This window comes from Strigops habroptila, chromosome 6 (assembly GCF_004027225.2).
Source record: "Strigops habroptila isolate Jane chromosome 6, bStrHab1.2.pri, whole genome shotgun sequence".
Classification (NCBI taxonomy): domain Eukaryota; kingdom Metazoa; phylum Chordata; class Aves; order Psittaciformes; family Psittacidae; genus Strigops; species Strigops habroptila.
This window is the reverse complement of record NC_044282.2, coordinates 67,780,914-67,797,402: the sequence shown is the minus strand read 5'-3', so window position 1 is coordinate 67,797,402 and position 16,489 is coordinate 67,780,914. Positions and strand designations below refer to the sequence as shown.

At 37.7% G+C, this 16,489-nt stretch overlaps 1 protein-coding gene across 6 annotated transcripts in view; it reads right to left on the bottom strand.

Annotated features, from left to right (window-relative positions):
• KIF16B (kinesin family member 16B) overlaps positions 1 to 16,489 on the bottom strand; it is a 143,375-nt gene that overhangs the window by 85,804 nt on the left and 41,082 nt on the right. The window lies entirely within an intron of this gene.

The following is a 16,489-nucleotide window of genomic DNA, read 5'->3' as shown; positions in this document are numbered from 1 at the left end:
ACATTTTGAGAATGAAGTTTATAATGACTTTTCTGATAATTAATGAAGGTATAATCACCCTTTTTCCCCAGAAATAATGTGCTAGATTTTACTAGGTCAGTGACAGCAAACACGAGTTGTCACTTACATGAAGTTTTTAATGCAAATTAAAGGACTATTAAAAGGTCAGAAATTGCAAAAAATATATTCCCTTTGATCTCAAGGCAAACATTTGAGGATGCTACAAAAAGACAGAATAAAGTGCCCTTTAAAAACTATCAATTTGATTTTGTGTACCCAAAGCATAAAATAATTGGTGCTTTAAGCAGGCAGAAATGGCATTAGCAACTGGTTGCACGTCATGAAGTGACAATGGTTGTTGATATTCTTCTTCTGTAAAGCTGGTAAACTCAGTTGAGGAACCTAAACTTTTCTTAGCAACTACACACATCTTCCCTCAATTCAAATTCCAGTGAAATAAACCCTATCTAAAACCAAACTCAAATTCTATATTAACAGTATACAAGATACATATACTTAGGTATCAAGATATGTATATATACACATATGAATATAAATAAAAACTGTTTACATACACATAGTATACTGTCTATTGCCTTGAACTCTAAATTGCAGCATTTACAGTACAAAGATTGAAAGCCAGGAGAAGGGACACAGGAAATGTCCATGCCCTTTAACTGCACTTAATGACACTACAGTTTATTTCACAATTTTAACAATGAAATAAAAATGAACAAGTCATTGTCACTTGCAATAGCCCAATATAGTAATTTAACTGCTTTAAAGAATAGCATAAGGGGACACCAAATGTTTGAATCGTAATTGTAATAGAAGGACCTCAATTTTCATTAGAAATAATGCATTACACGTATAGATGCCAAACAAGATCAAACCATCCGCTAAAAAAAAAAAAAAAAGAGCAGGTCAAAGAGGATAAACACACATAAAGTAAGTGGAAATGGCAAGATGACAAGAGTATGAGTCCCAAAATACAGTCGCAAGAAAGAGGTACTATTTGCATCAAAGGCAAATGTCCTTTAAAAATTAAATAAGACCAACCTATACTGAGAAATCTATAACCTGGCACCAGTCCCTAACACCAAGGCCAGAAAAAATATCATATCTAATTAAAATAATAATAATACTAATAAAAAAAATACTTAAATCATATTTCATAGCCAAGACAGACATTCCAAATATTGACTGAAGGGTAAACTTCCCATCACATTTTTGATAAGTTCAACTAAAACTGAATGGAAAAAAAAAATCAGAAGGGAGAAATCTCTTGCACCGTAATCTAGACTGCAGTATGTTATTATATTATGGCACTCTTGGCAGAGTGCAGTTTTGCCAGACTTGAGTATTTTTAAAATTTAGGGCCCATTTAGCCAGTGAGAGTAAACTAGCACAGCTGTGCCAACTACTAATAGCAAAGAACACTTCCTTCAAGGATATGAACCTGCTGTATCTTTAGGGAGAAAATGCAAAGCAATCTACTCAAACCTCAAGAAGCAATCATTGACCTTTGCATTTTGCTGATTGATCTGAACCCTAGCTTGGGCAGCTGTCATCTTTTTTGCATTCTCAGAAAGACCTCCAGGGGACTACTTTTTGCCAGCTAATACAAAATAATAAAAAAGAAAGTCATGTTCACCAAAGGAGGTATGACATTTCTCATTCACAATACTGTAAAAAATGAGGCAAGTTTTTCTTCTTCAGTGGCAAAGCTTTACATTATCTATATAACCTTACTAAGATTTGAAAATATTAGTGCACAAATGCTGCAAATGCCTTGCCTCTCACCTCAATCCTCAGCAACTCCAGCACCTCAAAATTATAGATTTAGTGGAGGTAATTCATCCCACTATGTAAACGAAATCAAAATCAAAGACTGGTGCACTGACATGGAGTACAAAAGAGAAGTTTTCAATGACTTGTAATGACTGGTAAGTAAATATCACCAACCAAAACAGATGGAGGGCAAATCCACTCTTTCAATCCTAAGCCTGTGAAGCTCCCAAAACACTAATAGTTTCGTATTTTCATGAGGTAAATAAGACGTCGTAATGGGTCTAATTTTAACTACTTCAATAAAAAGCAGACTAGGTGTTGGAAACATTCATTTAAATGCTTCGTTAACATAAGCTGTCAGGAGCACATTAAAATTATCTTTTAAAAATGTTGCCAACCAGAGCTATGTGACATTGAAGTCAGCTTGAATTTAATAGGTACAATGTCCTTTCTTAATGAAAATCAGTTGACAGGTGAATTAAGACCAAAAAGATCACTAGTAAACAAAAGCTTATGACTTCTGAATACTACCTGTTGAGTTCAGGACAAACTTTGATATTGCCCTACCAAAAGCAATTTATGGCATCAAACATTTAAATATGTCATTTTAAAAACAAAGAAAACTAAGATTTCCTATCTAATGCAGCCTGTACTTGGACAAAACTACAGAGATTTAAACACAAAACCAAGTATAGGATCACAGAATAGTTTGGATTGGAAGGAACCTTCAAAGCTCATCTAGTCCAACTCCCCTGCAATGAGCGGGGATATCTTCATCTAGATCAGGTTGCCCAGAACCACATCCAGCCTGGCCTTGAACGTCTCCAGGGATGGTGCATCCACCACCTCTCTGGGCAACCTGTGCCAGTGTTTTACCACCCTCATTGTAAAGAATTTTCTTCCTCATGTCCAGCCTGAATCTCCCCTCTTTTAGTTTAAAACTATCACCCCTCATCCTGTTGCAAGAGGTCCTGCTAAAAAGTCTCTCCTCATTTGTCCTGGGTTCAGGTGTAGCAGTCATTTTTTCTCCTTCTTAGTAGCTGGTGGAGTGCTGCGTTTTTGACTTTCAGCCTGAGAAAAACGCTGGCAACACCAATGGTTTTAGTTGTTGCTCAGTAATGTTTACTCCAACCAAGGACTTTCTCAGTCTCATGCTCTGCCAGGACACCTGACCCAAACTAGCCAAAGGGGTATTCCATACCACGGCACGTCATGCCCAGTATATAAACTGGGGGGAGTTACCTGGAAGGCCCAGATCGCTGCTCAGGTTGGGCTGGGTATCGGTCGGCAGGTGATGAGCAATTGTATCCTCTCCCTTTGTTATTTCCCTTATCATTATTATCATTGGCAGTAGCAGTAGTGGTTTTGTATTATACCTTAGTTACAGGACTGCTCTTATCTCAACTCATGGGAGTTACATTCTTTCTATTCTCCTCCCCATCCCTCCGGGAGCAGCGGCAGGAAGAAGGGAGGGGAGTGAGCGAGCGGCTGCATGGTTCCGAGTTACCAGCTGGGCTTAAACCACGACACCATCTTTCTTTATAGGCCCTTTTAAGAACTGAAAGGCCACAATATAAGATCTCCCTGGAGCCTCCTGTTCTTCAGGCTGAACCAAATTCTCTCCCAGGCATATTTCAAGTAAGTGTACTAATAAGTGTCTCAAATTCAGCTAATCATTTTAGGTCTTAAGAGACTGGCAACTTTAAAGGAAAATGGCCAAAAGAAAATTTCTCAGGGAAAAAACCTCTCACATTTCCCTGGGTTAGGAATACACACAGAGATACAATTTCCCTAGGCTCAAAGAACCTTTAACCTTAAAATCCTCCTTCGCCTTTCTGCTATGCTCACTATATATGACCTTGAAACCCATCAAGATCCATCAGACCATGGCCTCCTTCCTCCACATCTCAGAACTCTGCGTTGGATTTTGCAGCCACATCTCCATTGACTGAAACCAGAGAAAGAAATAATGAGAGACCATGAGCTGATCACATAATTAAAGACTGTGTAAATAGAGGTAAATGGCGGGGGAATTACTGTAATTCAGCTGGGCATTTTCAACATCTACACTTCAGCTGCCCAAAAGTGTGACTTTATATTTGCCACATTATCAGCTGCGTTTCTCAATGGAAAAAGCTTTCCTTACAAACATTAAGCTGGTATACGTAACCAAAAAAGACAAATGGATCTGTGCTTTCCTATGGGGCCAATTAACAACTCAAACACCAGAAAACCGAAACTATCTGCTTCTCTTCTTTAACACAGATAATTCTTGGTTATGTGCTAGTCATTCTGCCTAAGATTTATTTTTTCAAAATTAAAAAGAAATTCAGAGTGTGCCTGTGTAATTAGCAAATAAATGAATACTGCAGTTCAATTGCCATATCGATATTCCAAACTCTGGTTTTCTCCAAGTTTGAAATGGAGACTTTTTAATGTTAAAAAGCTGTCTCTACAGAAGCTGCAGAAACAGAAATGACAGGTGAATCTCACCAGGGAATGAAAAAAAGAAATAAAATAAGGACATGTCATTCCTTCATGTGAAACACAATCCCCAATTAGGTATCCTGATTTTTTTAAAAAAAGCTTTTGGACAGCTTATCTTGTTCTTCAAGCAATGAAGCTTCTCGTGATGACTAGGTTATGGATTTCGAATTGTTTTCTTTGAGCTAAAATTCTTCTTCAAAGAAAAACAAACCTACATTCAACTGAAAAAGCGACATTGCTTTTCCAAAGATTCAAATATGGAATTTTCTTAAGTCATGTCAGCACTCTTCTTGGCCCACCATCACCTTGTCAAACCTTTGTGCTGAGCATGCCACTACCCAGTTGAAATTAGAAGTCCAATACTGTAGCCTGAACTCAGAAATGGAAATGAAGGAGGATGGTAAGAAGCTTGTAAGGGCAGGTAATAAACCAATTTCACTCCTTACAGCATCAGGCTGCTTCTTCACATAATTAAGGTCTGAGCACCTTTGGAATGCTACAAAATGTAACAAGTTGAAACACTGTTCTTTCTGTTTTCAAACGTAGCCTGTCTCCGGATTTGTTTCCTTATGCTGTGTGAACACAGCCACAAAATGAGAACACAAGGGGAAATGAAAAACAGTTGAAAACAAAAATGAACTTCCAACCTTTGACAATCAAAGATTTGCACAAGTGCTCATGCAGGAAGGTACCTTTTAATAGAAATGTGCTATCCAGAAAATCCAAGAATTTAATGAAACACATTCAGAACAAATCCTTCAGCAACAGTTTCTCCAGATGCTGCAGATCAGACTTTTAAAGAAATGAAACCTAAATATTTAACAAAAAGCTCTACCGAAGTTGACATTTTGAAGATGAGCAAGTCCTTAACTGGTCTGTTGTGGATTAGTTGGTCTTAATTATGTCTTCTAGATTTACCTAAGGGTAAAAACTCCAGACAGAAATGGCGATATTTATGGATCAACTATTACTTGGTCAGAAGCTGCCTGAAATCACAAGTCTTTTGCTGAAAAAGTCCCTGCAAAACAATCAGACTTCTTTCACACAGAAGGAAGTTGTGCTGGGGAAAAGAAAAAATCAAATACCCCATAGCATTTTGTCTAAATCCTGTGTTTATAAGGTATTCATACAGCCAAATCCAACTGAAAGCACACGGGAATTAGGCGCCTAAAATACCTTCAAGGACTAACTGATGTTTCAGTACCTAAAACAGGGATAAGCTGAAACACAAGCACATTACCCTGCAACAAATAAAACTGAACCTGTGCTCTCTTTAACAAGACTATTGGATGAGTCAGTCACTGCTGACAAGATTTTATTTCCTTCTGGGAAGACTGGAGTGGAAAGAGAAGGATATTAAGTCACATCAGATTCTTCAGGCTCACACTGTTAGAGTACTCATACTGTTAGCATTCTCCTTCTGTCTCAATAACATGCTTATACACAGAGGGAAAAATATAGAAGTTTACCAGAAATAAAATACTCTGCATAATAAAGCAATCTTGCTATGGACCAACTGGAAAAACCTGCAATGGTGTCAGAAAAACTATTTACAAACAACACGGGTATGTTCACAGAGTTTTTTGTGTTTGCATTGATGGGTTAAACTACCCAGACTATGCACTGAAGAGATGAACAGACCCACTCCTTACTTCTGAATGGTGCATTGCCTCCTGGAAGACAGGCTGACATTTCATCAACAGTTTTCCAGACATCTAGCATATACGTAGTCATGCTGCCAATATTAGGAAATATCGCAAATGCATGCCAGGAAACATTAGAAATGCCAGCATTAGGAAAGTTACTGATACAATGGTTTAAAACATAAGATTTCTCAAAGAGTAGTATTACTCAAGGAGCTATAAGGAACAAGGATCTTCCACTGCAAAGCACGAGAAAACATTTATTGTATGGATGAGAGGAACAAGAGGTAGGAGATGAGGAAAAAAGATTTCAAATAATTGTGAGATCTGGCTTGGACTTAGTAGTAGTAATACCTGAAAAGATGAGGGGAGAAGCAGAGCTGAGTATTTATCTTGTTATGTTTGTACAGAAACTGGTTACATGAACATCCTCCTTGCTCTGCAGGCTGGCTCCCTTACAAAATACTTATCGCAAAGAGATCAGCCAAAACAAAACACTGAGCAGCAGCTGAATGAACTTCGATTGTGTCTAATTGTGACTGACAAGACAATTCCAGGGTAAAAAAAAAAAAAAAACAAACCACAACAAAAACCTGTTCCAAGAAAACAACTTTGAAATTATTTGAGATTTCCATTAAACTGACAGCCTACACATTAGCTAGGAAAAGTTGTTTTGCTCTGTATTGCTTCACTGATACAGTACTCTTCTTAGTAAGTGTCTCTTAAATAAGCTTTTGTTTGCATTCTATAAAGCTGCATATACAATATCAAATTTCTGGCCCATGTTTTACAATGTTCAGTTTGACACATCTATAGTTTCTGAAATAACAAAATAAATTTTGAATCACCAGCCACAAAAGTAGTAGGTGCTATTTGGGAGGCAAAGAGAAAAGAGGAGGAAATACAGAACACACCATCAGTGAGGAGGTATATGCTTCAGAATCTGTGGACACGCCAAAGCTACATTTTGTAATATCCTAGGACTTCAATAAAATGCTTTTGAAAATTAAAAATATGCTCTTCCTTTGCAAGCAAGAAATTCATTATTTATATGATTATCAATCATGAACGGGGATATTGATTCCCTCATGCATACATATGCTAGATAAGGCACAAATTCCTACTATTACTTCTCCTTCTAGTCAATGGGGCAAAGAAATAACATCCTTCTGGCTGCCAGAATCATTTACAGTACAATTAAAACAAAAAGTTTAGTACAATTAAGACATTTTGGCCTTCCAAGAGGAAGAAACTTCTCCTACCCAAAGCCACAAAGAAAACCACAACTGAGCAGAATCTTCCAGATCGGATTTTTCCCTGTCTCCTAGAGCATTACACCACATCACTCTCATCAATCAAGAAAAGCTATTAGAGTCTGCAACAACCAAGATCAGAATCACAGAATGGTTTGGGTTGGAAGGGACCTTAAAAGATGGTTCCAACCGCCCTGCCACGGGCAGGGACACCTTCCACTAGAGCAGGTTGCTCCAAGCCCCTGTGTCCAACCTGGCCTTGAACTCTGCCAGGGATGGGGCAGCCACAGCTTCTCTGGGCAGCCTGTGCCAGTGTCTCACCACCTTCACAGTGAAGAATTTCTTTCTTATACCTAATATAATCTACCCTCATTCGGAAAACTGTAGCTTTGTTGTGAACACCTTACTGTGAAAGTTCAGCTGCTCCAGCAGCAGCCCACACAGGGCTCAATAATAGCTCTCTGAAATGAATGTCAAATAAAAAGGCAGATGCAGAACTACTTAAATGAGCAACTGCTATGATAGCGAAGCTAAAATGATGGAAAATTAATGATGCTATTCCTTTAAAGAATAAGGGAATTATACAAGCAGTTCTTAACCTCATAAGGTCATCTTACCTTTTCCATTTTTCACTGTTTCTCTTTCCCCTTCAGAACCGATTGCCATATGCTCACTGCTGATACGCAGCTGCCTACTAATACACAAAAACCCTATTATAGTAGTGCCACCACATAGCACCACTATTCTTAACATGCTGCAAGGAGTTCCATCAGAAGACTTGGCAGGTTCAAAGTAATCTTTCCAGAAATTTGGCCTTCATTCCTGGAATTACAAGGACAAACTTAACAAGTTGAGATGCCTGCTCCTTGATACTTCAGACCTTGTACAGACGGAACTGCAGGATTTGGCTAATTGCAAGTAGAGGTGCCTGTTTGGCTGCTCAAGCTTCCTGGACACTAGATTGTAAAATCCTATTTTCCAGTGGTTTATTAAAAAAAACATAAAAACTGCCATTTTCCATGCTGGAGCATCTGCTGCAGGCTGGTTTCTGCTACTAGCTTGGGTTTAAGGGAAAACTATCCAATTTAAAAAAAATGGGGCACATAGCATTTTGCTATGTCTCAAGTGGAGCAGGCTTCACTTCTTCACAGCTTCCTACATGTGACCACACTAAGCATACATTAGACTTCAAGTAAAAATAAGTCTACATATAGCAGTGCTAACATTTGGGGCAGAGAACAAGACTTTTCTTACCATTAGTGATCCTTCCTAGCAGGAGGTACTATACCTTCCAGCTAAGAGACAGCAACTCTGACCTCAGTATTCTTCCTACTGTATCTATAAGGGGAAAGGGCCTGGCTGGAAGAGAAAGAAGTAGGATATTTTAATTCATCCTCTTCTCTCATATGTATTACAACACAGTTTTTAATTACATGATCATGTATTTTCTACAGGACCTGTGAATAATTCATTCCATAGACTGGACTCTGGGAATGAATCAGGAGAATGCAGTGAACTAGACTATTATCTACAGGACTCCTACCTCATTCATTGCTAAAGCTGGATGATGAATCAGTCACGGAATCATAGAGGAAAAAACCCCAAAACTAGTCTCATAGCTAATACATTTATTCATTTTAAAAGCTATTTTGGTTTTTTGTGTGTTTCTTGGGGGATGGGAAAACTAAGAAGTGTTTCACTCATCTAGAGTTCTGGTTTATTATCTACCTAGAAATTCACCTCTACTTCTATAGAGATGAAACTAAAGTAACAGATTACTTTAAATCTATTAGTCCTTTCTTTAGGGCCAACATGTAACCCTTGCTATTGAAAGAAACTGAAGAAAGGAGCAGGACTACGCATACTACTAAGCAACAACTACCAAGGAGAAAAATGAAACTTCAGGACTAGCAACACAACAGCAAAGTATTTTGCAGTATAAAATGCACAGACTTGGTTGCCAGCATGTCCTTGTCCCTCCCAGTCCAGCTGCTGAGGTACAGAGAGAATGAACCTGAAGAGACACATGGCAGTCAGAAACTGGATCTGCCCTTTCCTTTGTTCAGGAATACAGCCTGACTGCAACAGCGGCAGATTTGTGCTGCTTTCTGCGTTTCAGACATCTCTTAGTGGATTCTATTAAAAGTATCATGTCTGTAGTTGGGAAGAAAAGAGAACCAGCACATCAGTCCAGTGGCACTTATACCACAGTATGGCTTTATGAATCAAGGCTACACTCATTTGCCAATTAAGACTTTAAGTCAGGTGCACAACAGTACCACGTACTCAGAGCTATCAGAAACATGCGGTAATAAACTCCTAAATATACTGCTACAAACACCAGCAGAATAAAACAGTTTTAGTATTTCATATCCAATACACATTGCCATTAGAAACAGTTCCTTTGTGAGGGACTCCAGATAAACTCATGGTTTTTGTCTAAAATGTTGGAATGTTTCTTTACCCTCCCATAACTAAGTCCAACGAGAAATGTACATTCTGTCTTTTCTCCTTCTCACTTCTCTGCTGATCCTTTAGAAGAAACAGCTTTCAAGGTATATTTCTTCTGTTTTCTACAGGCTAAATCAGGAGCTTCCACTGCTTTCAATTTAGCTCCCTTTCCTGCCACAAGAAAATTAATAGAAAAGCAGACCAAATGCCCAGAAGGAATTGTTGAACGAGTGGCATCTGAGCTGTAGAAAGGATTTCAAAAGCAACTTACTCTGTCTGACTCCCTCTCATTTGAAAACCGCCTACAAGCCTTAGGGATGGATTAAAGCTAAAGCATGGCCTGGATAATCTACAAATGCAGGACCCAGTTGTAAGGTGGATGGCAGCGAAACGCTTGTGGAGTATGGTTATTCCTAGAAACCAGAGGGCCTCTTTTGGAATGCACAGCCTGGATCAACCAAACTATTCAACCCTGACTTAATCTGTAGTTGGTGAGCTCAGGAATGGCAGCGCCCAACCATGCTTCTGTGATGGTCCAGGTGGTTTCAAGTGGGAAAAATGGTTTAAAACTGAAATAAAAAACAATCAGTAGCCTTAGGCATGTCCTGATTGCAACTTTCTAGCAGAAACTGGAAGTTAAAAGTGGTCAGTCCACCGCAGAGTCATCACAAGCAGCTAAAGAGGCAGCAAGAGAGAAAGGAGGGTTCTTAACAAGATGAACACAGGTGGCAGACAGACTTGAAATCAGACAACTATTCCTTTTGAAATCTACTTTTGACTGCTGCACTCAGTGTTCCCCAGGTGGCTGGGACCCTTTCAATAGTGTTTCCTATTAGGAAAAGAGCTACAGCAGGTCAGTAGCACCAGTTCCCAATTTAGTATTTTTTTCTTCCTCTGACAACAGCAAGCCAGTGCTGAGAGTGGACAAAGCACTGAAAAAAATCATTGGTGAGTGGAGAGCAATGAGAGCTGCTCTCCTGAAGAAAAAGCAATTTGTTTCTCAGGACAACCGTATAACCCTTAAAAGTTTGTGTTTGCTTGCTTTTGCAGCAAATTCTCTCCACTGTATTTTCTTTCTTCTCAGTTTGCATTCACCTAGGCACACTTACCAGGCCGAAGCAAGAGGGATGATTAGGTAAAGTAATAACCATTATTTAATAACAGTATCTGTTCAGTAATACAGTATGAAAAAACTGTCTATTTAAGGTAAAACAAACCATGTTTGGATGATCTCTGTCCAAACTCAAATTCCAAAGCAGAAATCTGTGTGCTGGCCAATAGCATAAAGATCCTGGGATACAAATATATTCATTTTTTAACCTTAATGACAAAAAACAAAGTGGAAGGGGAGATACAGTGTTATGGTTTCATGTCCCTGATTCTGAACCAACCCCCAAAGAACAAAATGTCCACCTGCAGAGGCTTTGGAAGAGGGAAGAGACGTGACATTTAGTAATGACGATTTACCCCAACTTTAAATCTTGTGACCAGAAGAGACAATTTTATGGACCACATCCACTGCCAGTAACTGCTACACTTGGGAAATAAATAAATAATGCACAAAGCCAGGTACAAGAAAACAAACCCTAATAAAACTGAGAGCTAAACTAGATATTACTTGTAATCGCTCAGGAGGCAGGATTAAAAACAAGGATCGAGAACAGTAAATATTCCCTTGTTGACAGATAACTTTCTCAAAAAAAGATGGAAAAAACCCAATAAACTTATTAAATTTTAATGCGCTGAGATTCAATTATAAATCTACAGAAGTGATTAATGAAGAGAAAAACGTTAAAAGAAACAGTTATAAATAGAAGCTGCATATCATTGCCACTGGCTTTTCAACTGCAAGATCCATTAAAAGAGAAAGCAAATAGCAGAAGTGGGCTGGTGAAAGATCTGTATGTCCAAAAGCCTGTTTGCTTTCTCAACTGTTACCTCATCAAACAGAAGATACTCCTTCTCCCAGAAACTCTTCTTTTATAGCCATAAAAGATCAGAGCTACAAAGTTAAGAAAATAAATACATTTTAAAGGCTATAGCTGAAGTAATTTGACAAACATTTTAGACACAGCCATTTGCAAAAGAGAGCTGAAAAATGTACTGACAAATAATTGCAATAATTTTGAATGTACATAATGACTTTACACTGCAGCCCACCTGTGAATTGTTGTTCAGAAGCATTTCTGTCAGAACAGTTGCTCAGGTTCTCCGGGACCTGCTCCTAAACCAATGTTTTGGCATTCTCATAAACTTATTTTAGTAGATCCGAACAGCAATGAAAGTCAAGATATTGCAAATCATTTTACCTTAAAATATCTGAATTAAATCTGAATTAAGCATGCAGAGAACACGATTTTTATATCTGCAGTGACATCTAGTGCAAGAAACCAAAACCACATTTAAACACGCTTCTAGAGAAAGAGAAGCTATTATCATTTATTGTGTGATTTCTGGATGAGATAAACAAGAATAATTAACGTCAGCCCTTTCAAAACTTTCTTAGTATCTTGTCTTCTGCGCCACACTCAAAAGCCAGCTGAAGGGAATCCTATTAAGCATAACACGTTAATAAGACTATTTAGTGCAAATATACCTTTTTCCTTTCCACACAAATTCCATTTGATAAATGTGTACATGTATTACATAACTGTTGGAGGGCAAACAATTGTTGAGAAAGCAAACATTCCCAGGAAGACAGTTGTTATTCTATTTATTCTATCAACTTTTCTGAAAGAAAACAAATTCAGCAGTAACATCTGACTTAAATTCTTCCTGCCAGCTCCATAGATATGCAATCCTATTTTAATTTTGCAGTGATTCTTAAACCTCTTCCTTAAAAATTCAAGCAGAAGACATAGCTTGCAGAAAGGAAACAAAAACTGGAAGCATGCAATGAGTGTTGTCTAATACAGATGACAAATAGAGGAAGTTATAAAATTACAAATGAAAGTTGTTCATATGAAAGTAGAGATTTAAGTCTCCCGTTAAAAGTAGTCATGCTTCAGACACAGCCAACAACAGACATTGTAACCAAAATGCAACACCAACATGTCTAACTAGCAACAATTTCACTAAAATGATTCACTTACTGAAATGTGAAAAAACCTTAGAAACAAGTGTTATTCCTGCCAAACATACAAATAAACACATATGCCAAAGCTGAAAATGAACAGTTTAAATACAGTATCATGCATACATCTTTCTGTAAATCCCTTTGCTGTAAATTGCTGTAAATCCCTTTATTCACTTGACCTGTAAATACAACCAGTTTAGAACCTGTGTCAAAAGTCACATGTACTTTTTAAGGGCAGGATTAAAGCCTGTACTGGCATCTTTTGTAAAATCTTCATAACAGGCAATTTTCCAATATCGGTAACCAAAATGGTAAAATTATGAGGTTGATACAAATAATTACAAATATCAGGATGTATTTTTTGTTAATCAGATAATTTTCTATGATTTACATATTTCTAAACCTAAAATAAAAATAAAAATAAAAAAAAAGCAGCCATTCATTAGTGATCCAGGACAACTATATTATGCATTAGGTTCCTAATATTCTAGTGGTCTTACTATGGAAAAGGCACAAACCCCACAAGATTTTGTAGATGGCTAAGGGCACTGAATGGGGAAGTGTCACAAGTACTGGTCTTTGCACATGACACACATACCATGGTCAACAAACTATTATCATTACGTCCGATATAATAGGTACTTTTAAAAAGTTCTAAGGTTTGTTTGTCAGGAGCCCAAGAGCTTGCACAACTTCTCTAGCCTACAGCCATCAAAAAGTGGATTTCATAAACACAATAATTCTATGTGAGAGTAGCAGGTGTTAATTGAGAGCACTTCTCACCTGAGGACCGAGGTTGTTAAAACAAAGACAGACATGAAAAAAACATGAAAGAATGAAAAAAACCCCAAATGCTCATGAAGGGCAAAGTACTGGGGTAGAACACAAAATAAGAGAGAAGAGGAAAAGGAAACAAGCCAGTCAAGGTTAATAAGAAATTACAAAAAGGCATAAAACAATGACGTATGCTCAGCCTTACAGGCAAAAGAACTGAGATAATGGTATTTAAACACCATTCAGCAACTGTGGTTTCAAAATTACCTGGAAATGCAAATAAATGTAGACTAATGCAGCATTTATACAGAAGACAACAAACTGCTCTTGACAGAGTTCACTACGGTACACAAGCCAGCATGGACCAGCATGGAAAGGAAACGATTAAAATCAAAATCTATTAGCTTCTGCCACCCTAATCAGAACCTCACAAAGAGCTGGGTATAGCCAAGATTCCTAAAGAAAGAAAATTCCCCTGTTTAGAGAAGTACATCTACCAAAATAACTGTTTGGTTTTGGTCTGTATTTGTTCATCGTGGCAAGTGAAGTGTATTTCATCTCCCCCCAAAACAGCATGATATTAAAAAAAATATAAATGTTAATGCTTGAAGATAGACATAGTTTTCTTCCCCAGGTAGTAACAACCATTGTTACGACATAAAAATGTACTATTAACCAGTACTTGATCAAAGGGCACAAAACGCAAAAAGATTAAACAATAAGCAGAGTTCAATAAGATATTTACATAACATGCAGTAGAGTGCTGCAGCAGAATTTGTATTATTGATGAAAGTGAGGCTGTGTCACTAAATCCAACAGGACAAAGCCAGTTAAAGCAGCTACTAGTTAAACTATTGATCAAGAGAATTAGACACACACACAGAGAAGAGACCCTCTCCTTTTAATAGACTGAAGGCAGATCTCTGCATCCTTTGACATCAGTTGAGCTCTGCCACACAAAGCTAATGACATGATTAGAATCAAAACACAGCATAACGAAATAAAAGGTAACTCTAAATCTACTTCAAACTAAAAAATAAAAAAAGAGCATCTAAATAACACTGGGCACAAATGAAATACATCAAAAAGGCAAAAGCTAAAAGTCAAACCAATTTCTACACAAACAGTAAAGGGGAGAAGAAACACAAAAGAAAGTTGGGAAGAAAATACAGCAGAGAATTATATAAAGAAGCATACATTTTAAAAAGATTAATATAAAAGCTGCTAAAGGTTAGGGAAAGAAACTGGAACATGAACAAAAGATGACAAAAGAAAGACGCCAGTGAGAGAAAAAAGATCTCTAGTAGAATGACAACACATGCAGTCAAACATAGCAGCCACATCAAAAGAAGTTTTGTACCAATTAAAGCCTCAAAGGAAGAGAAAAATCGAAAGTTGGACAGGTTACCCTAACATCTTAGAAAGCATCTAGAGAAATTACAGACCCCAGGATTGATCTTTAACAGAACAATACAAAAAGGACTAAACTAAGGAAAAGAGCAAACAGTTTTTCTTTCCTCCTCTTCTTTTTGGGCTTGTGTATTGAAGAACATCAACAGAAAGAAAAAAAAAATCCATAGAAAGATTCAATAAGAATGAGATGAAAAGAAAATCCTAGAGCTAAGTGCTGAGGTTGCAAGACACCTGAAGATAGAGAAGCAATGTAAAGCGGTGCTGTTCTGTAAAGTACAATTCTTTTGACGGCTGGTGACACCTGAGGAAATAACCCAAAGCCTATGGGCTTCAAATCAACCATATTGTTTTGGTTTTCAATGCAGCATCATTCCACATATTTATTGGATTTATTATTATAATATCCTCCCTTTGATTAAAAAGACGAAAATGGGAGAGACTGTAATAGTAGGTTAGTAAGGTTAGAACGTCATGTCGTATTATAGTGAGGAGGTCAAGGATGAAAACAAACATCACCACTGGAAACAATGCCTGTCACTTCAGATAGAATAACACCACCAAGAAGCTGCCGTGCTATGCAATAAAGAATACTTCACATGGAGTCAGCACAAATTTAAAACCCCAATATCCTAATCTTTGTATAAGGAAAACGGGAGGATTTGGGCTTTAGGTGTGGGTTGGCAAGAATTCATACTTCAGAGGAACCCAGACAGCTGCTCTGCAAAAAGGGCTTCTTCCAATGTGACAAAGAAAGAGAGCACACTATCAATACTACCACCACCAGTCCAATCTGACAACAGAATCCATGAAAGGTTATACAAGATGTTCACAGCTGATAATGGCACTCAGCCATACAAGCTCTGCACCAAATCCAGAACTGATAACATTTACAGATGACATAGTTCAACATACTCAGTCTAAAGATGCACGCTGACGGAAAACCACAACTTTGGATGGACTACATAGAGACAAACGTCAAAGGGGATAAAAGCTACAAGCAGAAATATGGAATAACATGGGGATGTTCATGTCAGCTGCACACATGGCACTGTGCTGACTGAAATAATTGAATTTTAAGCTGCCAAATACTTTTTATCAAAAACTTGCCTTCACACAGTATTCTCCTCCTCAGCATTTTCTAGCTGGATAGTATTGGATAGTATTTCCTATTCTCTATGAACTATTTTCAAGGTAGCATTTAGATGTTGCTGGTCTAATTTAAAACAAGGTTCAAAATAACTGGCAATGGTGAACAAGTTTGAGGAATATCTTCCCTGCAAAACGGTATGCATCCCTCTTTGTCAGGCCTGATGAAAGCACTGCATTCAGTAAAAGCCAGGTAACCTTCCAGCAGTATCTGTTTATCTAGCAGAAGACACCAGCGTGTCCTATGAATCTGGCTTCCTATATTATACAAGGCTTATTCAAAATCCTTTCAATTATTTTGGATTTAAATATTAACAGATTTTCCCATCAGCCTGTGTGAACAATTCAAAACCATGTGACCTCTGATATTTATAGTATGAAAAAGCATAACTACATATAATAGAGTGCGAAATTCCGTTCAGCTACTAGCAAGTGCACTTGCATCTGGCAGGCAT